The sequence below is a fragment of the Pogona vitticeps genome, chromosome 10 (assembly GCF_051106095.1).
Source record: "Pogona vitticeps strain Pit_001003342236 chromosome 10, PviZW2.1, whole genome shotgun sequence".
Lineage (NCBI taxonomy): Eukaryota > Metazoa > Chordata > Lepidosauria > Squamata > Agamidae > Pogona > Pogona vitticeps.
The window spans coordinates 1,161,761-1,181,890 of NC_135792.1; the positions used below are offsets into that span (position 1 = coordinate 1,161,761).

Below are 20,130 nucleotides of genomic sequence, written 5' to 3' on the forward strand. Positions count from 1 at the left end.
TCTTTAAAAAGACATCTGAGTTGGTAACCATCACCACATCTTGGGAAAACTGACAGCTTGACTACACAATGTATGTAGCATTACTTAATTTAGCCTGTCCTACATCTCCCACCACTGGAGGATGACTCCCGGGTTAGGTATTTTAAGAAAGGGGGGGGGACTCCACCATCCACTGTTTTCACTCTATAAATACTTCTATGCACCTCTGTCATCTCACTCTTTACTTATTTTTCTCATAATATAAAAGTATGAAATGCTGTGACCTTTCTTGAAAAGGAAGTTACTCCACTGCCTTTTTCATCTGATTGCTAGTTTCTACACCATTTCCAGCTGTGCAATACCATTTTTAAGACACTGATGCCATACACCCTGGTCCAAGTGTAGCCACCTCATGATTTATTTCTAAGAGATTATGATACTTGCCATTTTATTTTCATTCTCTTCCTAATGATGCTTTACATGGAATTTGCCTTTACCACAGCTGCTACACACTGGCTTAATGCTTAGTGCTTTCACTGAATTACCTACCATGACCTTTCTTGGTCAGTCACCTCCAGCTCAGACACCATCCATATATAGGTGAATCAGGATTTTTTTTTTCTCCAGGGTGTATCAGTTTACACTAGCCTACAATGGAATGTTTTTGCCACTTTGAAACTCATTCACTCCATCTGGATTATTAATTTGGGGGGGGGCATTAAAAGCACAAGTCCCAATATAGATGTTGGGGAACCCACTTATCACATCCCCTGACCTTACTTCTCTAAGAAGCCCTGAGTGAAAGGCTTGGTCAGAAGCTTTTTTGCTCTGGCAAAAACTACATGCTGTAGTTTTGTAGATCGGGAGATCAGCAAGTTCATATCTGAATTATTTAGCAACTGGGGCAATAGTACCATCTATACCTAGTGATCTGCTAACATTTAAATTGTTGGTAAGACCTAAAACATCATCTCTTGGAGTTACTATTCCTGTCTCAATTATACATGTTCCACAGGAAGGATGGAGAAAAAGAATTCGCTCAGCTTCTGCAAAATCCTCTTACCTTCTTGGACCTTATGAAAATCAAATGAAATCCACCACTTCCTAATACTGTCCCTAACACTCCTTCTTGGCTTTGCACCACCTGCCTCTTTAGGTCTCAAATTCCAGTCTTCTAAGCCTCCCCTCCAGTCAACAACGCACAAGGCCTCTTCGCAATGCCCAGGTTCCCAAGTCCATATGTTCTACTCCTGCACTTTGGCTCTCACCAAGGATCCTGTACTGTCAACTATCAGATCATTAATCACATGTGGGTATTAATTTACCTTTCAGACTGGCTCTGAAAATACTTTTTTTTAAAAGTGGATTTCAGTTTCTAAATTTCATTTCAACCACATCTGCTCTTCCTATTTTTATCATTAATTTCTATCGTTTCAGCATAGTTGATCATTTTTCATGTCAAGTTGTTCATAGTTTGCTACTGCTTTAAAGTGGGAAGAATACTGGAGACATACAAGAATACAACCTAGCAAGTAGCTTCTTTGCAGATAACTAGAGACCGGCAGAAAATAAAAGGACATACAAGGGTTCTACCACCTTAATGCTTGTTATTGCCATTCTTTTTGGGAATAAAATTTATGTGGAAACCTGATCACTCAGAAGACTGAAGAAAGTGATGTGGAAAACTCAAATATTGACAGACTGCTACTAATAATTTTTAGTGTATTTCATGTTGAGCATACTACATGCTTCTACATGCTCCATATCAAAAAGGGAGAGGAAGGGGAGAGGAAAGGGAGGAGAGGGGGGGGGGGAGAGTGGCCCTTCCTGAATAAAATGAGGCTTTGGCATTTACAAGGTAGCAAGTGAGCTATGAGGTCTCCTTCAAGGAAGATACTCGCATCTGTGCCCTTTCATACTGCCCTGGCTTCCTTTTAATTCATCTTTCCCTGGCTGCAGAATGGTGTATGCTCCCTCTCTCTCACTGGCATTGGTTTGCTGCATGAGCTGCATTCAGAGCAGGTACTGACGAGCAAAAAGAAATGCCTTGTGCTCTCTGCTGAAAAGGAGACAGGTGGCAAGTGGTGAGAAGGGCAGCAGAGCACACAAATATAGCAAGAAGAAGAAGAAGAAGAAGAAGGAGTCGAACAATTCTAAATAGGACTGTGGTGGATTGAACAGCTACTTTCCCTTCATCCTGGAGATAACAGTTTGGCTGTTTGAAGCACGTGGTATGGAAGGAACTGTGGGTGTGCTGCTCCTCGCAGCTGCCCTTTGTATGAACTAAAAATCTTCTGGAATTAATGAAGCATGGGGAAGGGGAATCTACTTTAGCCAAATATATTTGCATGTCTCTCTGCTTCACAAGGTACAGCAGATTGTCTCTCTCTAGCAGAAAACAGCAGGGGTATAGATGTTTTTAAAAGTAAAAAGTTAAGTATTCTTTGCACACATGTCCTTATCAATTCCTTCCTTCCTAAAAGAGGCAAAGAGCACTTTCAAAACAAATTCAAGGTGTTTCATCTTATAAATACAACTACAGCATTACTCAGAATGCTATACAAGGTGGAAATGTGGTAATTCAGAAACCTAAAACTAGTGTAGAATGCAATTGATTACTAGAATTTATTAGAAATATAATACTAATTTTTTAAAGAACAATGTTACTTGGTCCTGGGGCAAAGCCAAGAAACTTTAAAGTCTTTTACAAACTGGGTCCAGGACATTTAGAAGGTGAATACCTGCCCTTCTATGCATTGAGATTTAGCAGCAGGTTCTTATTTCAAGTGTCTATTGCCAACAACTTAGTAATAATGAAAAAAATGGTTTTCTCTTTTAGATAGGCAAGATTGTGGAGCCATCTCCCATCATGCATCAGGATCCAGGAGCTTATTCTGTTTAAGCCGGCCTTGAAAAGTTTTCTGTTCAGACTAAATAAAGCAGTTAATCTTGCAACTGCTGCTTGCAACCCTTGTTCAAAAATATTTCCTCTGACTGTTGTTTAGTATTATTAGTAGTATAAATAACATTGTTGGATGACAGTTAAAACTCTTTAAACAAAATAACACACAAAAAGCACTGTGGTACCTTGGAGATTGACTAAATACACTGTTAGGTTCCACAGGTCTCTCTGCTACAGCAAAGGACTGAAATAAATACAGGTAGAAAATGGGTGTAGACCAATGTTCCCTCTAATTTTCAGCCCCACTGGGCAGGAGGGTTCTGCCCCTCATGTACAATTTCCTCCCACCCTAAACCCCCCCCCACACACACACATGAGGTTACATCGCAACCGAAACCAAACAGGCTGAAAACTATCACTGTTGGTGTGTGGAAGAGGAAGGCTGCATTGAGAGGGGCAGAGTCATGCACACAGAGGTACACACTTTTGAGGAAACCTTGGTGTAGACCAAGAAACCTGAGAAAGAAACCAAATGAAGAAGTTGGGAAGGCCACTGCTGATGAATAGTATGCATGAAGTTCAAAAATGCACAGATGAATGAATCATTATTAGCAGTACTGTTAGTGTGATAACAGCTACCAACAACATTGCCAGGGTACAAGATTTAATGTTTGCTGCAGGACTTGACTTCCTCCCTGCTGTTCTAGAACCACAGGACTTTGTCCAAAAAGCCAGGACAGTGTTTCTGTCAACGGTTTTTCTGTCTTAAGCCCACCCTGCCATTATTAATCTGGTGCCAGGGACTAACAGAACTGCTGTTTTTGTATATGGTATGCAAGAGAGAATTTCCTAATGACTAGGATAAACTGAGATTATAACATGATAAATGGATTTCCCTTTCCTTCCATCTTAACTGTTTGGCTAGTTCTTGATCCACAGATGCTTCTCCAGAAGAAGAAAAGAGAGGCCAGTACTAGAATCTGTACATAAAGACTTGGACAGCAGCACACAGAAAAGAAATAACAAATACAGGAAATACCTTGTTGAGCTAATTTCCGTGTCCTGCAAAGCCATGATTTCTGCTCCATCTTGCCTCAAGAATAATGCTTCAGTCAGATGTGTAATAGTATTTCTGAACTACAGTATTCCCCTATCAACACTTGTACAGTAAACTGGAGTGTCCAACACCTCACAGACATTCAAGAGAAGATTTAAAAAGGCATTTTGATGAAAACATTTTTTTGAAAAGAAAATAATTAAAATGCTCCAGAAACTGTTATATACTGAAACACATCAGAAAAGTAAAAAACCTACTGGCTGGCAGCTATGGTGGAAGCTTTTTAAAAGTTGCCATGGTAGCTCATGCTGAAATCTGCCCACTCAATCTTCAATACAACTTTAAAAAAAAAAGGCAACACAAGCACCAACAAGTAAATGTCACTGAAAGAGGGGGAAAATAAGAACTTTGCGTACCACAAAAATCTGTCCTAAACATCCATTAAAGAACAAGCACCAGCTGGGTTGAAAAGAATGAAACATGAAGTGTTAAAATCTACTCTCCAGAGACAGTAGGAAACTAAAGGACCAGATTCAAAATTCCACACATTGTACTTATTATCTCCAAAATGGACACCTAACATAGACATAATTAAAGAGTGGGTATCTTTTGTAGCAAATTCTGAACACTTAATCTCAAACTGACAGGTTTTCTGGAGCATCCCTTTACTATAAGAAGTGTACAGCTTCACAAACCAGTAAATATTCTAACACGAAATTTAGTAATATAAGCATGTGTGTGCAAACTAAGGCCAACATAGAGGAACACAAACTTTGTATATGAAGAGCTACTATGATCTACTTCTGCACACATAGTTGGGTCAAAAAGGTCAAAATTAAGTATTTTGACAAACTGAAATCATCTTATTTGGAAGACTGCTGTTGCTCATGGAACAGCAGAAACATCCAGAGCACTGAAAAAGAGCTGGACCCCAGCACTAACCCCACTCTTCTACTGGAGACTTCTGAACTGGCCTGCCATGACAGAAATCACCCACTGCAGGCTCAAGAAATCGGGCCATTCTCTGTCTTACATGTGGCACTATTTGGGAACTGGCTGCTGGCTGCATTAGTCAACTGATGCCTGAATGCTCTGGAAATGCTTGGTGTCTTTGTCTCCAGCTTACACATTATTGAAAAACTGTGAATATGAAATTGTGTCTTAATAGTCAATTATGCCTATTTTGTAATGAATTTAAGATACCACCACCTGAATGGAGTATTTCTGGTTACTGTTATCATAATGATATATTATTGCAATGTGTTCTTCGTTTCATATTGCTGTTCTTGTGTCATGAGTAGCTGCAGGTATACTGTATGAAAAAGCAACATACAAATTATGGTGGCAGAAATTCTTCTCTTGAGAAATAGTTTTGCAACAAGACTGATCAGCCCTCTACTTAATGAATGCATTTATTCAGAACCACAGCCACTGCCTCAGTTCTTTCGTTCAAACAAACAAACAAACAAAAACCCAAAACATTTAAGATCTCTGTGTGCTAAAAGGACACAGAGTGTCCCAAAATACTTGTGGCCTTTCCTGATGGAAGGGCAGGTCTGACTACTTCTAAACTGGTTGAACTTCACATGTTGCACCAAGACTGGTTCACAGATTAAGCTACAATGGTTATTACAAGAATCCACTGAGACACTAACTAGCCTGATTTAGTCTATTAAGGTTTCGATAAAACTAATGTTCCTATGAAACCTACGAAACTCTTTCATATAAATTCTGATATTACAGCTAGATATACACATGTGGACTCAAGGAAAGTTCACCAGGAGGGGCCCCACCCTGCTTTGCAGAATGTTTATAACAGAGATATTTTACAAAATGAGGAATATTTTGAATCAAAGCAAAATTATGATTGTTCTCAAAAGAATAAAATGCTAGTTTGTTTCATCTGCAGATGGGGGAAAATAATGCGGTAAATAATGCAATTTGGCTTCAAAGCCTTTTCAACCCAATTGCATCGTTCTGCAGCAGAGCTGTTCTACCTCCTGCCTTAATAAAAGTGGGAATAAGGGTGGGAGGAAGAGAAGAAAACATAGGCCAGGAAGTAGAGATCAAAAGGACGTGCATAAGGCACTGAAAAAGAAGCACAAAGAATTGCAGTTGAGTACCTAAAAAGCATGGGGACTAGAAAACAGCCATTTGAAAAGGCTGTGGGACAATGGAGGTGGAGGCAGCCACCTCTTTTAGGACTGTTTCCCTTACATGGGACAAAGTAAGCATTCCTCCAGGGAAATGGCTCTCACACAACATAACACTGGTTCTTGCTTTCCTCTCCAATGATTAGTCTGCCTCTAGCCAGGGAATAAGCCCACCTAATTTCCAAAATCTTATGCCTAACCTTCCACAGCAGGTACATGGCTACCTCTGACATAACAGAGGAACCATGCACAGTGGCCTTTCCCTCCTCCAGCCTGAATTGGAGCTAAGTAATCTGCATTTGAGGGAGGGAGGGAGGCTAAGAAATCTCCATCTGCCTCTTGAATCAACTGCGCTGTTAAAAAAAAAAAGAAGAAGAAGGGGGAACACAAGGCCTCTATTCAGCAGGCTTAGGAGGGCTCTCCAATCAGCTGGAGTCCTCGCCGCCAGGGCTTCTAGACCTCATTCTTTGCCACAGGCATGCTTTCACTGCAGCTTCCTGCTCTAGCTTCTGCTACACAGCAGTGAGAATTTTCCCAATACAACTACCAGGTAGCCTCCCCAGCACATAAGATCTGACATTTCCAAATTAACACGCCCCCCCCGTTGTGAACTCCCTGATAAAGTGGGGCAGTCGCCTCTCTCTCAACAACACCTACACCTCACAGAGTCCTTGTGAGGTTATGTAGCAAAGCCATTTATTTATTTATTTATTTATTTATTTGTTTGTTTGTTTGTTTGTTTATTGCATTTATATGCCGCCCATCTAGACATAGTCTACTCCCTGAGGAGTATGCCTCCCTGAGGAGGAGAGATAAGGTACAAATATTAACAAATAAATATATTTTGGGAGCACATTGGTTTCAGTCCTTTTATAGATAGCATAAGGCTTTGACGTTTAAAAGGGCAATATCTGAAGAGTTCAGAAGAACATTCCAACCTTTATTGCTTATCCTGAAGCAAGTATATTTCAGCATGTGTGCCTATATATTTAAAAATTAAGCAGACTCCTGCAGTATATTGTTCAGTGGCAAGAACTGTGCAGGTCAAAACCTTCCTGTTCCAGAAGTTTTTAATTGAAATAATATCAGCTGTGGGTCCAATGGCAATTTTTAGAGTATATATTTTTAATTGCATTTCAATTATTTTGCCTTTTTTTGTATTTTAAATGTTGTAAGCCACCCAGAGACCTTCGGGTAGTGTGGGCGGCATATACTGTAAGTTAAATAAATAAATAAATAAATAAGAAATTCTATTCCATTTTCTGTGGGCATAACCAAGACTTTTTTATCATGTTATGTGTGTTAACATAGCTTACTGGTACCAAGATATGTATTTGTGTTGTTCATGCCACTTTAGTTAGCGACTGCAAGCATTGTACAAACATTTAGGCTTTTACAGAACAGTCACAATCTGTACTTTTCCCCTTGAACTCATCTGTTACCATTCTATACTCCCCACCTCTAAGAAGCCATACACCTATGGATCACACAATGGTGGACTCTAGTCCGCTGGAGTCTTTGCCATAATAAATCTTTAAACTAATAGAATCTGGCTTTTTCCTCAGTTAATGGTCAAAATAACAATTTAAAATCACAGATAATGATGCTAATTGCATAACTGAAAGAACAAAATGTAAAAAAACCCTTAATGCAGATTCAATTATATTAGAAACGGTATTCAAGGCAGATTTCGTTATCAAATTTTGAATCTATTGATTTGTTCACTTTTTTAAAATGACAATACACAATTGCAGAACATTATAAACTAACCACAAAAAGCTCAAAACTGATTATAAAGTAAAATATAGAAATCTCTTTGTATATGCTACTTCAAGAGATAAGTGTGAATGTTACTGCTGCAGAACTAGGGTTTTAGCATCCAAATTGCATAGCTGCAAACTTGGAAGGGGGGGCAACATCTAATTTGGATATAAACATGACCTGCTCCACAGTAGCTAAACCACCACATATTTAGGAACATCTTAGAGGTCCTGTAGACAAGATCTTCTTTGGAGCAGCATCTACTCTAACATACACTTTGTGAGAAGCAAACTCTACTTCAAAGCCTTTGTGAATACAACCTGAAAACATTTAGTTCATGCCTGCTTTAGAAAATATTCATACTGCAGTACCAGAGGCTACAACTGACCTCTTTTTTGTTTACATTTGAAATGGGAGCTGTTGCATCTACGACACCCATTCATCCCTGATGTTTCTTCTCTTAATGCTATAATGTGTTAGGTAATAAAAAGAAAAGAAAGCCATAGATCATTCTTGAGTGAAAGTCATATAATGATATTGTGATTTTCTACTATTAGGTTTGGGAAGGCTGATTCCAAAGCTTGACTGCTACCAAAATAGCATATCTTCCAAATAAACTTATATAATTTCTACACAAAACTCTTCTTAGGAATTCTTCCATTTCCCCCCTACACACACACACACAAACACTTAAGATACTGACTCAGTTCTTTAAATGTATTAACCATTTCACATGGCTAAGAGCCACTTTTGTTGGACCACTTTCTCTTGCTTATTTTTTCATTTTGCTTTGTTTTGTTTTAAGGATTGGAAGAAACTGTTAAAAATAATGCCCAAAATGAAATCAAGAGAGCCTCATGGTTACTGGAAGGTAGGAACGGTAGCTTTGTCTAGACTATAATGGAATGTTAAATGCTGTTTCATTGTAGGTCCTGAGTTTTTTGTACTCAAGGATTACCTATTCAGCACCATTACTCATATTCAGAGTTCCTTTTTTTTTTTTTTTTTTTTTTTTTTTTTTTTTTTGCTAAAATGTGTATCTCAACCTGGAGAGCACAGATTGTTCTGTTAACAGTATAGACCTCTCTTAATTGGGGAGCCAGGAGAGAACAGAATACAAAACTGTCTAAAAAATATAAGGAAGGGTGCATGTAAAAAGACTGTGAGCCAGGAGAAGCCGCATTTCAGCACCATTCAGGAGACCCAGCCAGATGAGAGAGGCTGAGACTGACATCATAAACTGTTCTATTTTTATCAGCCAATGAGAGCTAATTCTGGGCTGAGCATGAGGTTTGTTCCTCCTCTCTACAAGAGGCTCAATTCAAGAGCAGTAAACTAGGTTATGTAGATTAAAGTGTCCCTCTGCCGCCACCCCCACCCCTGTCATTTCTCCACCTTTCAGTCCAAGCCACCTAAAGGTCAGTATCTCACTCTCTTGGATGAGGGAATTTAGCTTCTACAAGTGTGGGACCATTTTTTTAAAAAACTGTGGCTGGATGAAGAAAGGCAAAACAAAAAGGAAGACGCTTTCCTTTGCTCTCTTGACTACATTTCCTGGCTCAGCTTTGAATAAATGTACCATTTCAGCCACACTTGACAAGGGGATTCAGTGAGACATCTACTCTTCTGCTCCAAAGGAGTGTACATGGGAGATTCCTCATTTGCAGAAACAGAGTGGCATTTTTGCAGGAGGTGAAAATCAGCCCTAGAGGGGCTGTTGGGAACCTATTCTTGGCAGCAAACGACTCCCCTATTTTTGAACATCACTGGCTCCCAGTCAGTTTCTGGACGCAATTCAAAACAATGGACTAGAACATCTAAAACCATTTCATTTGCTCCAATAGGTGCCAGTCTATGAACAAGAATTCTGTCATCTCTTTAGTATCGTTTGGCTTCTACTAACTACAAACAGAACAGCTAGCCCTTTACTAATCAAGAACACTCAGGGAAGGTAAATAAAGATGTATCATCTAACAAAGATATGCCCAGGAAATCAGAAATCACTACCCAGAAATCACTAAACCTTTGCAGCATTATCAATTCAAATCTTCAGCAAATCTGCTGTTCAATACTTGCTGATAAACTACTCAAGAGTAATCTGATCATCATTCAGGAATGGGTTTCCACTCAGGAATGGGTTTCCACTCATCCCACAGGTGGGAAACTGCCAAGACTAGGTGCTTTTTTTAAAAGCTTAAACAAGCTACATACTTTTAAAAACAACCCAGCAGAATTTCAAAACACAGACAATATGAACATGGAAATATTCAGATTTAATTTTCAACAGACAGGATTTTCTCCATTTCCTGTTTTTAGGTATAGTATCAAGGATTCTGTTGCATCTGAAAATAAAAAAATTAAACAAATGTCCCCAGGAGGAGGAATGGCTAAAATTGAACAATGTAACAGAGACAGAGAAATAATAATTGAGCTACTTGAGTTCTGAATGCAACAGTAGCTGCATATATTTAACCTGATAACGGGATTTCGGTTTATAATACACTTTTCCCCAACACTCATTTTGCAAATTCAAAAGGGGATGCGATGCCAAAAACACTGGAAGCCCCTGGCATGCACAGCCAAGACTTCCCCACATCTGCACAACAGCCATGTAAGAAAGTTAGACTGAATGTGTACAACTAACTAGCCTGAGATGGAATTTGAACCCTGGACTGCATTTAAGACTAGGAAAGGTCTATTATCATCCCTTTAGGTGATAAACTATTTTCTACACGCGGGAATGGCAAAATGGTCAGTCTTAATTAATGTGTAACCTTTAGGTTATTTTCAGTATGTGTGTACATTGTGGCATAAAAGCACCATGAAATTTTGCAGCATCACAAACATTTCTGGCAAAGTAAACTCTGTGTAAGAAGTACTGTAAACCAGCTAATGGTTAAAAGGCTTGGCCAGGCACTGTTGTTTCTACCAATATATAATTAGCACCTTAAGAGCACAGAAAATGAGTAACACAAAAAATAGCATGCGATTTCTTTTCCTAGAAAGGTGATAAATTAACTAGGACTGCAAACTCTCAAAATGCTGATGAACTAGGTAGCAGAGAAGAAGAAAGTTATAATCTCTATTTTCAATTCAAAATAGAAGCCACAGCAATTTTAATAATGAGATAATATACACATGCCTAAAATATAACCTGGGCATGACTAAGGACCAGTGGGTAGAACGAAGGAATTTAAAACAACATGTTACATAGAAAACAACAGAAGAAAATTAAGACTATTCAATTGAAGTATAACATTATTAAAACATGTATTTTCTACAATGGCACAGAAAATCTCAGGATACTCTATTCTGGCATGTCATTTTCTGCCAAATGACACACACCTAATTTCATTAATTATTTACTGCTCATTAACCTGTGGACAGAACATACACACGTTTACACAACTTTATCTCATGAAAGTGACAATATTTCACATCCTTCAATCAACAACTTGAAGACAGGATAGATACCTAAAAGACCTTTTCCTCTTGTATGAACTCAACTATACCTTTTGATCATTATGAGAGGCCTATCATATGTTCTACCACCTAGAAAGCTCCTGGAGGTGAACACATATGACAGGACTCTCTATTTTTCTTTTATTTTCTTTCATTTTCATTTTTTTGTAGTAGTACATTACAGCTGGACTTCCTTCTGTAGAAAGTACATGCAAAGCCTCTCCTATACCATATTACACATGGAAGTGAAAAGGAATACATTGGTATATCAAAATGTAATGGATTTTAATTTTCACTTTATTTTACAAGACACTTTTCTGTGCTTGGCTCTGGCTCATTGTTGGCTGATAAATTTGTCTTTCTTTTTTGTTGTTGATTAATTATCTCCTTTATCTCCTTTATTTGACAAAGAGACAAATAATGTTTTTTAATAAACATAAGCAAGTACTGCTTAAGTTTAAATACTGCTAGAAAGTAAAGCAATATTTTACTTTTATTTTTGTAAACAGTTGCTTCAAAATCATTGTCTATATACAAAGAAAAATTGCAATAAAACAAAGAAAGTTATACAAATAGCTTCTGTAACAAAATCCTTACTTTCTGTAAAGCAAGCAACTTAAGCAGTAAGAAAAATACTTCCCTGGCAGATTTGGATTTATTTTCTGAAGCCTCCAACCTCTGACATGTATCAACATTAACTTGAATCATAGCAGTAAAACTGGGCCTTACCACTCTTCAGACCCATGTTAATTAAATTTTGGTATTTAAAGAGGTCCCTACAATTTATGATAAAGGTTCTAGTAATGTAGCAGCTCCAGTATACATGTGTTAATCATTAACCCTTCCCAATCTTAAGATTTGTCCTTATCTATAACCTTCAAAGGAATCTCCCTTATTTGCCAGACAATGATGCAATCCCATCTCTGCTAATTGCTGGGAGAACAACCACAGCAAATCACATTGGTTTCTCTCTCTCCCAAATATCACAGGAATGCTACCCTTCAAGCTTTGTATCATCTTGTGATGCATCCTGCCACTGTAAATAGACCACCCTCCTGTTCTCAAAGTTCAATCATCAAAATACAACCAAACAGAAGTGCAACGAGCCTGCCTCTCATTACAGGGAAGGTAATGCTGCTGATTCTGAACACAAAGTATGGCTAACTAATCAACACTGCCCCACCTAAACCCCCAGGGATGTAACTTGCTCTTTTGTTCTCTGAAAGAAAACTAATTCAAGGGACAAAAGCAACAAAGTTCCTCTTCCTTATGATCCACAATTCTTAAGACAAAACCATTTTCCTTTATTTAAGACAACTTGATAGGAAGAAGACAAAATGTAGAACAAATCCTCTCCATTAGGACATACAGTATTCTGAGAAGTGTTTACAATAGGTCTAAAAGTTTAAATGCATCAACTCACTAGGCAGTATCAAGGCACCAGTGCGGAGTCATGGATCATAAGTATGAATGGGAAATCCTCTATGGAGACAGTGGTGGCTGCTGGAGGAAGAAGGACAGACCTCACATACTGGAAGAATGACCACGATTAGAGATGGGCACGAACAAATTCATGCCCATCTCTAACCACGACTGTATGATATCTATAACCACACTATTGTTTTTCAGACTCTCACTGTTCACCCTGATGAAACTGTTGGGATTATCTGAAGAATGTTGTTTCTTTCTGTGGGTGACACCTAATTCGCTGCACACAGCCCTGCACAAAACTATCACATCAAATAACCAGCTGCCTGAAACAGTGGCCTTGCCACTCTCAAGACATAGCCATTCTCCAGTATTTCCACAAGCTCAACGTTTAGTGGTAAGCCACACTAACATCTACCACTGTCACTCAGAAGGGCATACTGACTTCGGGCCTATTAATGGCCAACAACGGCAGCCTCACCCCATTCATTCGTTCTGTCATTTGCCACCTGTCGTTCACACTGGCTTATAGCATAATGAAAATAATAATAAATACACTGAAGCACAGTAAGCAGTTATAGTGTTAAAAGACATACAGAACACAATAAAACAGCTAGACCAAAAACAAATTTTAATACACATCAGTTTAAAATAAGTGCACACAAACACACAGCCAAGTTACAATGCTCAGCAATAATTAAGATTGAAAAGAGATGGTTACAATTAGCATATTAATGGCATCTAACTCCAAATCTCTAGACAATTTGTCCGAGTAGTTTTACATAAATCTGAAATAGTTCAATGCATAAGGAACTATCACATCAAATAATCACATTCCTATAGAGTTCCATCACAGAATGGTGGTACAGGAGGTTATCACGGACAATGGCACTGTAGGCTGTAAAAAGCTCCAGGAGAACCAGCAGAGACCATTCCTCCTGTCCAGTTCTCTACATGGATCTTCTACCAAGGTCAAAGCTGTCTCCTCAAAATCTGGTCTGAAGCCAGAAAGAAATGGTTCTAAAATCACTCTCACACATAACCCTTTTCCAGCCACCTGAATCACCACAGTCTTTTAGTCTACTGCTGCTTATGCACATCTGCTCCTACGATCACATTGTGGCCTGTGCATCAGATGCAACAGATTCCATTCCCTTGAGGGCCAAAATAGTAGCATCATACACAAATAAAAATAACTGTATATTTTGCTGATGCTACAGGTGCATTTTCACAGCACCCACATTTGTCACATTAATGCAGAGCTGCAAATGAATTCATACCAATAAGTGAATTTCAGAGGGGGGGGAATGTTTCAACACTATCTTTCACAGGTTGGTGATGAGGAAAAATGAAATCTGTGGGAAATTTTTCAAATGGTTTACAAAAACTCAGCAGACTCTCATCATCTAATTTGGAACCCAATTACTGCTGTATTTGAATTATTTTACCCCACTAGGAACTGTAACTCCATTGCACAACTATATCTCCTACCTGAGCCTGAGGAATAAAAGCTGGGCTGCTGCAGGGCTCGTGAGTGTGTAGCTACTCTACAGAGAGAGGCCTTGTGTGAACCCTTAGACCTGCAAACATCCACTGCACCCCTACCTGACACCACTGAAACATTTGCTGTTTAGTCATTAAGTCGTGTCCGACTCCTCGTGACCCCATGGACCAGAGCACGCCAGGCCCTCCTGTCTTCCACTGCCTCTCGGATGTTGGTCAAATTCATGTTGGTAGCTTCGATGACACTGTCCATCCATCTCATCCTCGGTCGTCCCCTTCTCCTCCTGCCTTCACACTTTCCCAACATCAGGGTCTTTTCCAGGGAGTCTTCTCTTCTCGTGAGATGGCCAAAGTATTGGAGCCTCAGCTACAGGATCTGTCCTTCCAGTGAGCACTCAGGGTGGATTTCCTTCAAAATGGACAGGTTTGTTCTCTTTGCAGTCCAGGGAACTCTCAAGAGTCTCCTCCAGCACCACAATTCAAAGGCATCAATTCTTTGGCGGTCAGCCTTCTTTATGGTCCAGCTCACTTCCACATATAGCTACTGGAAAAACCATAGCTTTGACTATGTGCACCTTTGTTGGCAAGGTGATGTCTCTGCTTTTTAAGATACTGTGTAGGGTTGTCATCGCTTTCCTTCCAAGAAGCAGGCGTCTTTTAATTTTGTGGTTGCTGTCACTATCTGCAGCGATCATTGAGCCCAATAAAATAGAATCTGTCACTGCCTCCATATCTTCCCCTTCTATTTACCAGGAGGTGATGGGACCAGTGGCCATGATCTTAGTTTTTTTGATGTTGAGCTTCAGGCCCTTTTTTGTGCTCTCCTCTTTCACTCTCATTAAGAGGTTCTTTGATTCCTCCTCAATTCCTGCCATCAGAGTGGTATCATCCACATATCTGAGGTTGTTAATATTTCTTCCGGCAATCCTAATTACAGTTTGGGATTCTTCCAGTCCTGCCTTTCGCATAATGTATTCTGCATGTAAGTTAAATAAGCAGGGGGACAATATACAGCCTTGTCGTACTCCTTTCCCAATTTTGAACCAATCAGTTGTTCCATATCCAGTTCTAACTGTTGCTTCCTGTCCCACATATAGATTTCTCAGGAGATAGATAAGGTGGTCAGGCACTCCCATTTCTTTAAGAACTTGCCATAGTTTGCTGTGGTCCACATAGTCAAAGGCTTTTGTGTAGTCAATGAAGCAGAAGTTGATGTTTTTTTCTGGAACTCTCTAGCTCTCTCCATAATCCAGCGCATGTTAGCAATTTCGTCTCGAGTTCCTCTGCTCCTTCAAAATCCAGCTTGTACTTCTGGGAATTCTCAGTCCACATACTGCTGAAGCCTACCTTGGAGGATTTTGAGGATAATCTTGCTAGCGTGTGAAATTAGTGCAATTGTACGGTAGTTGGAGCATTCTTTGGCACTGCCCTTCTTTGGGATTGGGATGTAGACTGATCTTTTCCAATCCTCTGGCCACTGCTGAGTTTTCCAAACTTGCTGGCATATTGAGTGTAGCACCTTAACAGCATCATCTTTTAAGATTTTAAATAGTTCAACTGAAATACCATCACCTCCACTGGCCTTGTTGTTAGCCATGCTTTCTAAGGCCCACTTGACTTCACTCTCCAGGATGTCTGGCTCAAGGTCAGCAACCACACTATCTGGGTTGTCTGGGACATCCAGATCTTTCTGATATAATTTCTCTGCATATTGTTGCCACTTCTTGTTGTCTTCTGCTTCTGGTAGGTCCCTACCATTTTTCTCCTTTATCATGTCCACCTTTGCACAAAAGGTTCCTTTAATAGCTCCAGTTTTCTTGAACAGATACTGAGTGGTTTGCCAGTTCCTGCTCCCATAGCTTCTCTAAATTACTCAAGCCCATTCGCCATGAATGACAAGGCAGCAATCCGTGAAGGGGCACTGAAACATACTTTAGTTCAAACAATTGCTATACCATACTCTTTCCCTTCTTGCAACTGCAAACCCATCCCAGAGCACAACATTGTGTTATCTACATGACAGACAATTCTGTTATAGTTCAGGATGCAGAATGGATTAGACAGGTGCAAGGAAGCTTACCAAATATGAACATGCTCTTCTTCAATTGCAGCAGAAATTAAATTCCAGCAAAGTATGTGCATAACAAGCCAAGCATTGCCTTAGCAATAGGCAGTTAAAAGCACCTCCAAAGATAGTCAAGGCTTTGGTTAAAATTCAACTTTCTACCTCTAAAATGAGAAAGGAATATAAATTCTGCAAATACACTACAACTTTCCTTTACCAAACTCCATCCCTCTGTGGCTGAGCGAGCTCACATGAAATGTTAAAAGCAGGAAACCGAGGGAAATGATGATGCCTGCAACCTGAATAAAAATTAAATCTGCACATCTTGTGTCAGTGATTCTGCTTCTAGTGAGAGAGAACAGATACAGGATCTAACTTTAGTCATTAACAAATGGAAATCCAGCTGAACCACACACGTGCCTTCCTCCTTTGAAGATTTCAAAAGCAACGTTGACAAATAGTCAATTATATTCATAGAGAAATGAGCTACATACCTTTAATCTGAATGCTGAATAATCAATCCCATACAAAAATACTGATTTTTCTGAACTTGTATGCACACACAGAGCTCTAAAGTAAGATCCATGGGGCAGTTACATTGGCTAACAGGCAATTAGCAACATTTTTAAAAAACTGATGAAGAATCTATGTGAAACTCACAAGGTTTTCTGCATGCATTTACTAGATCAGTTCACAGGTAGGCAAGTGATACCTGCAACCAAAATTCTTCTCAATTCATTTCCATAGCACAGTGGTTATGCAGTACAACTTCTGACATCAATCAAAGTCATGCAATGTAAGAATAAGATGGGTGGCCTTTGTTCGGCCCTCTCTTCTTCTAGCATAGAGGATTTAAGCAGTCATGGCATTTAGCAAAAGAACCGGCTTAAAGCTGAAGACTACATTGAGTGCCCTTTGCAATCAGGTAGGAAGTGAAAAAGTAAAGAAAAGAAATCCAGGGATCTCTGTGAATCAGAGAGGATTTTAGTCCTGCACTTTAGGACTAAAGATCTGAAATAAGGAAGGAGGACAGGCAGATGACTACAAAAACTGGGCTGTGTATGAAGATTTTAACTTAGCTTGAACTACAAATGGTGTGTGTTCTTCAAATTATGTCACAGCAGTTAGAACTCACTGTTGACTTTTTAAAAATTGAAGTCAGTTCTGCTCTTTAAAACTTTGTCACCATGCCAGGTGTGGAAAAATTCCCAAACTTTGGCTTCCTGAAAAGAACAAGAAAAGAGGCCAGGACTACCCTAACCCTCATATATGAAAAGCCAACCTCTTCAGTTACAAAACTACATTATTTCTAACATTAAAATTTGGCCTTCTAAAGAACATAATTGCTTACTCCTCTTAACTAGAAAAATTTGTATCAACGTAACAGTTCTGGTACACTACCAAAAATGCAAAGCTAAAAGGAGACATCATGATTTTAAAAGCATAAAAGCAAACAAGAGCAATTGTTCTTACTGCGCCTCACTCAAACCATTTAACTGGAATGAACAGAACCTCAGCTGGCAAGCTGCCATCACATATGCCTTTCCTACGACCTCATCCAACTTGTCCTCAAGGGAGTCTGTACAGATAATGCCTGCTAGAAACTGAAAAATCCTACCAGCCTAATGTTGTTCTCTAAAATGTGCAACTCTCATATTTAAGGAAGCAAATACCAAGTGTTATTTGTAAATTAATGCACCAAAGTATCTGGTTTTAAAAGCCCCACTGAAATGCTCACACTAAAGTGAGCTGCATAACTCACTTACAGGAGGAATTTAATGACTGTGTATATTCCCAATGACATTCATTGTGCTGCTACTAGACCCCCAACTGCTAATGCATTTTCAACAGAGCCTGGTGAAAACCTGAACCCTTGATGTAGAAAGTTAGCCATCTTTTCTACAACTCAATTGTTAGAAATAATTGTGAAGATCTCCCTCATTGTATTTCAGCTCTCTTTATATAATTGCTAAATCCTAATATATAGGGTTATATTCCAAGTTGCAATGACGGAGATATCCACATACTGTATACAGCTAAATTTCATTTGTGTCCATCAGCATCCTAAAGCAAATTCTTGGATTGAATACAAAGACTCCTATTGCCTTGTACATATTTTTGATGGAATTACTTTTCTTTTTTTTCATCCTCTAAATGCTGACGACTTCACTCAAAAAGATACTATAGAGAACTGGGAAAGACCCAGATGAGGCCTGGAGCAGTCCCCTCAGTGAGGAAAGATTACAATGTTTGGGCTTTTTGTGTGTGCGCCAGTTGATTTTATATGTAATACACAAGTACTGTTGCTAAAAAAAAAAAACCTGACAGTGTAGCCCGCCTCCCTGTCATAAGGACTTTATGTATTATGCTCCTTTCTGATACGATCCCCAAAACAAAGCTTCTAAAAACATTCCACACAAAATGAAACATGGATAGCATCAGAAAGAAACCACAAAGCCTACATTAGGAAAAAGAAGAGTTATAATCAAATACTTGGTGTAACATTTCCTACCTGGCCGTCACTTTCAATTCCTATAGCACCAGCTGGCACAGATAATGCTCAAGAACAATGGGTACTGTGATCCAAAACAACTGGAAATTCCAGGTTTGGGAAGGTCAGCAATGTGGAATATAAATATTTTTACTACATACCAGCTAGCTAGTTAATGAGGGAAGAGAGATACAACATATTTAAAAGTACTTGCATACTAACTATTTTAACAACATTGGACTTCTATTTCTTAGAAAGCACTTTAGATTTGCTTTGGCCTAATATTTTTTTTACCAAAGCTCAGTGTCTTACAAAAATCAACCAAGGATCAGAGAATTTGGCTGATACAAGACACAGACAGACCAAGGATGATGCATAAATCATCCCAACGGTTACATTTTCCTTATCTACTACCCCAACTTTCTAGCAGTGTCCATGGCTGTCTACAACTTAAGCCAAGCCACAGCAATTTCTTAATTGCTCTTAGAGAACTTCTGAGTAGACAACCAAGGCTGGGTTTCTTACGCAACAAATCCCTTAAAAAAATCTAGTCATTGAGCAACACTGGCTTCTCATATTAAATGGACACTTCTTAGAAGCTGTGTTAAGACAATGACTCCATATTGTTATTCTTCAATCAGCAGGGTTTGCTCTTCACCTTTCTACATCCATATATCCTTCGCATAAGTTTTTAAAGTATGATGCTACATGCTTATTTTTATTATTCAACAAAGAAAATGAAACTGTAGGCTCCCTTTCATACAAGTGAAATTTTAAGTACATTTAAAATAAGTTACCACATCTTCTACCAACTGGATAGGACAACATATTTCTACCCTCACTAAGAAATAATCGTAGAGAAGACACAGAAGCCCAATAAGAGGTAACAGTGCAAAATAATCATGAAGCCATGCTGTCGTTAACATGATGTGAACAAAATGCAGTATAGAAAATCCTTTAAAAAACCCTCACACACTCACACAAAAATTAAAAATCTTTGAAAGATTATTAATTTTCTTTTTTTAAAAAATAGCCTAACAAAGTAAGTTTTCTGCTCTTTCTACCACTTTTTACTATTTCCCATCTAAAGGGAATCCTGGCTTCAAAAGAGGTAATAAACACCGTTGCTTTTTGTTATACATTAAGTAACACAGTATTGGTATTTAAATAATACAGAATTAAATAATACAAACAAATACATTGTAATTCTTATAGCAATCAATATCTGTGCTTCCTTCTTCCTAAAATGTATGAATTCAAACACAGAAAGTCAACTGATGTCTCAATGATTGGGAGGAAGAAGGAGGAACCATTAAAGCTTTAGTTATG

The 20,130-nt window shown here is 38.8% G+C and overlaps 1 protein-coding gene across 4 annotated transcripts in view; it reads right to left on the reverse strand.

Annotated features, from left to right (window-relative positions):
- ANKRD11 (ankyrin repeat domain 11) overlaps positions 1–20,130 on the reverse strand; it is a 168,245-nt gene that overhangs the window by 114,461 nt on the left and 33,654 nt on the right. The window contains exon 1 of one of the 4 annotated variants that reach the window (XM_078380501.1): positions 1–20,130. This exon is cut by the window's left edge and continues 15,283 nt beyond it; it is cut by the window's right edge and continues 12,255 nt beyond it. The exons of the other annotated variants lie outside the window; for them this stretch is intronic. The gene's annotated coding sequence lies outside the window, so the exon portion shown is untranslated. 4 annotated transcript variants of the gene reach the window in all.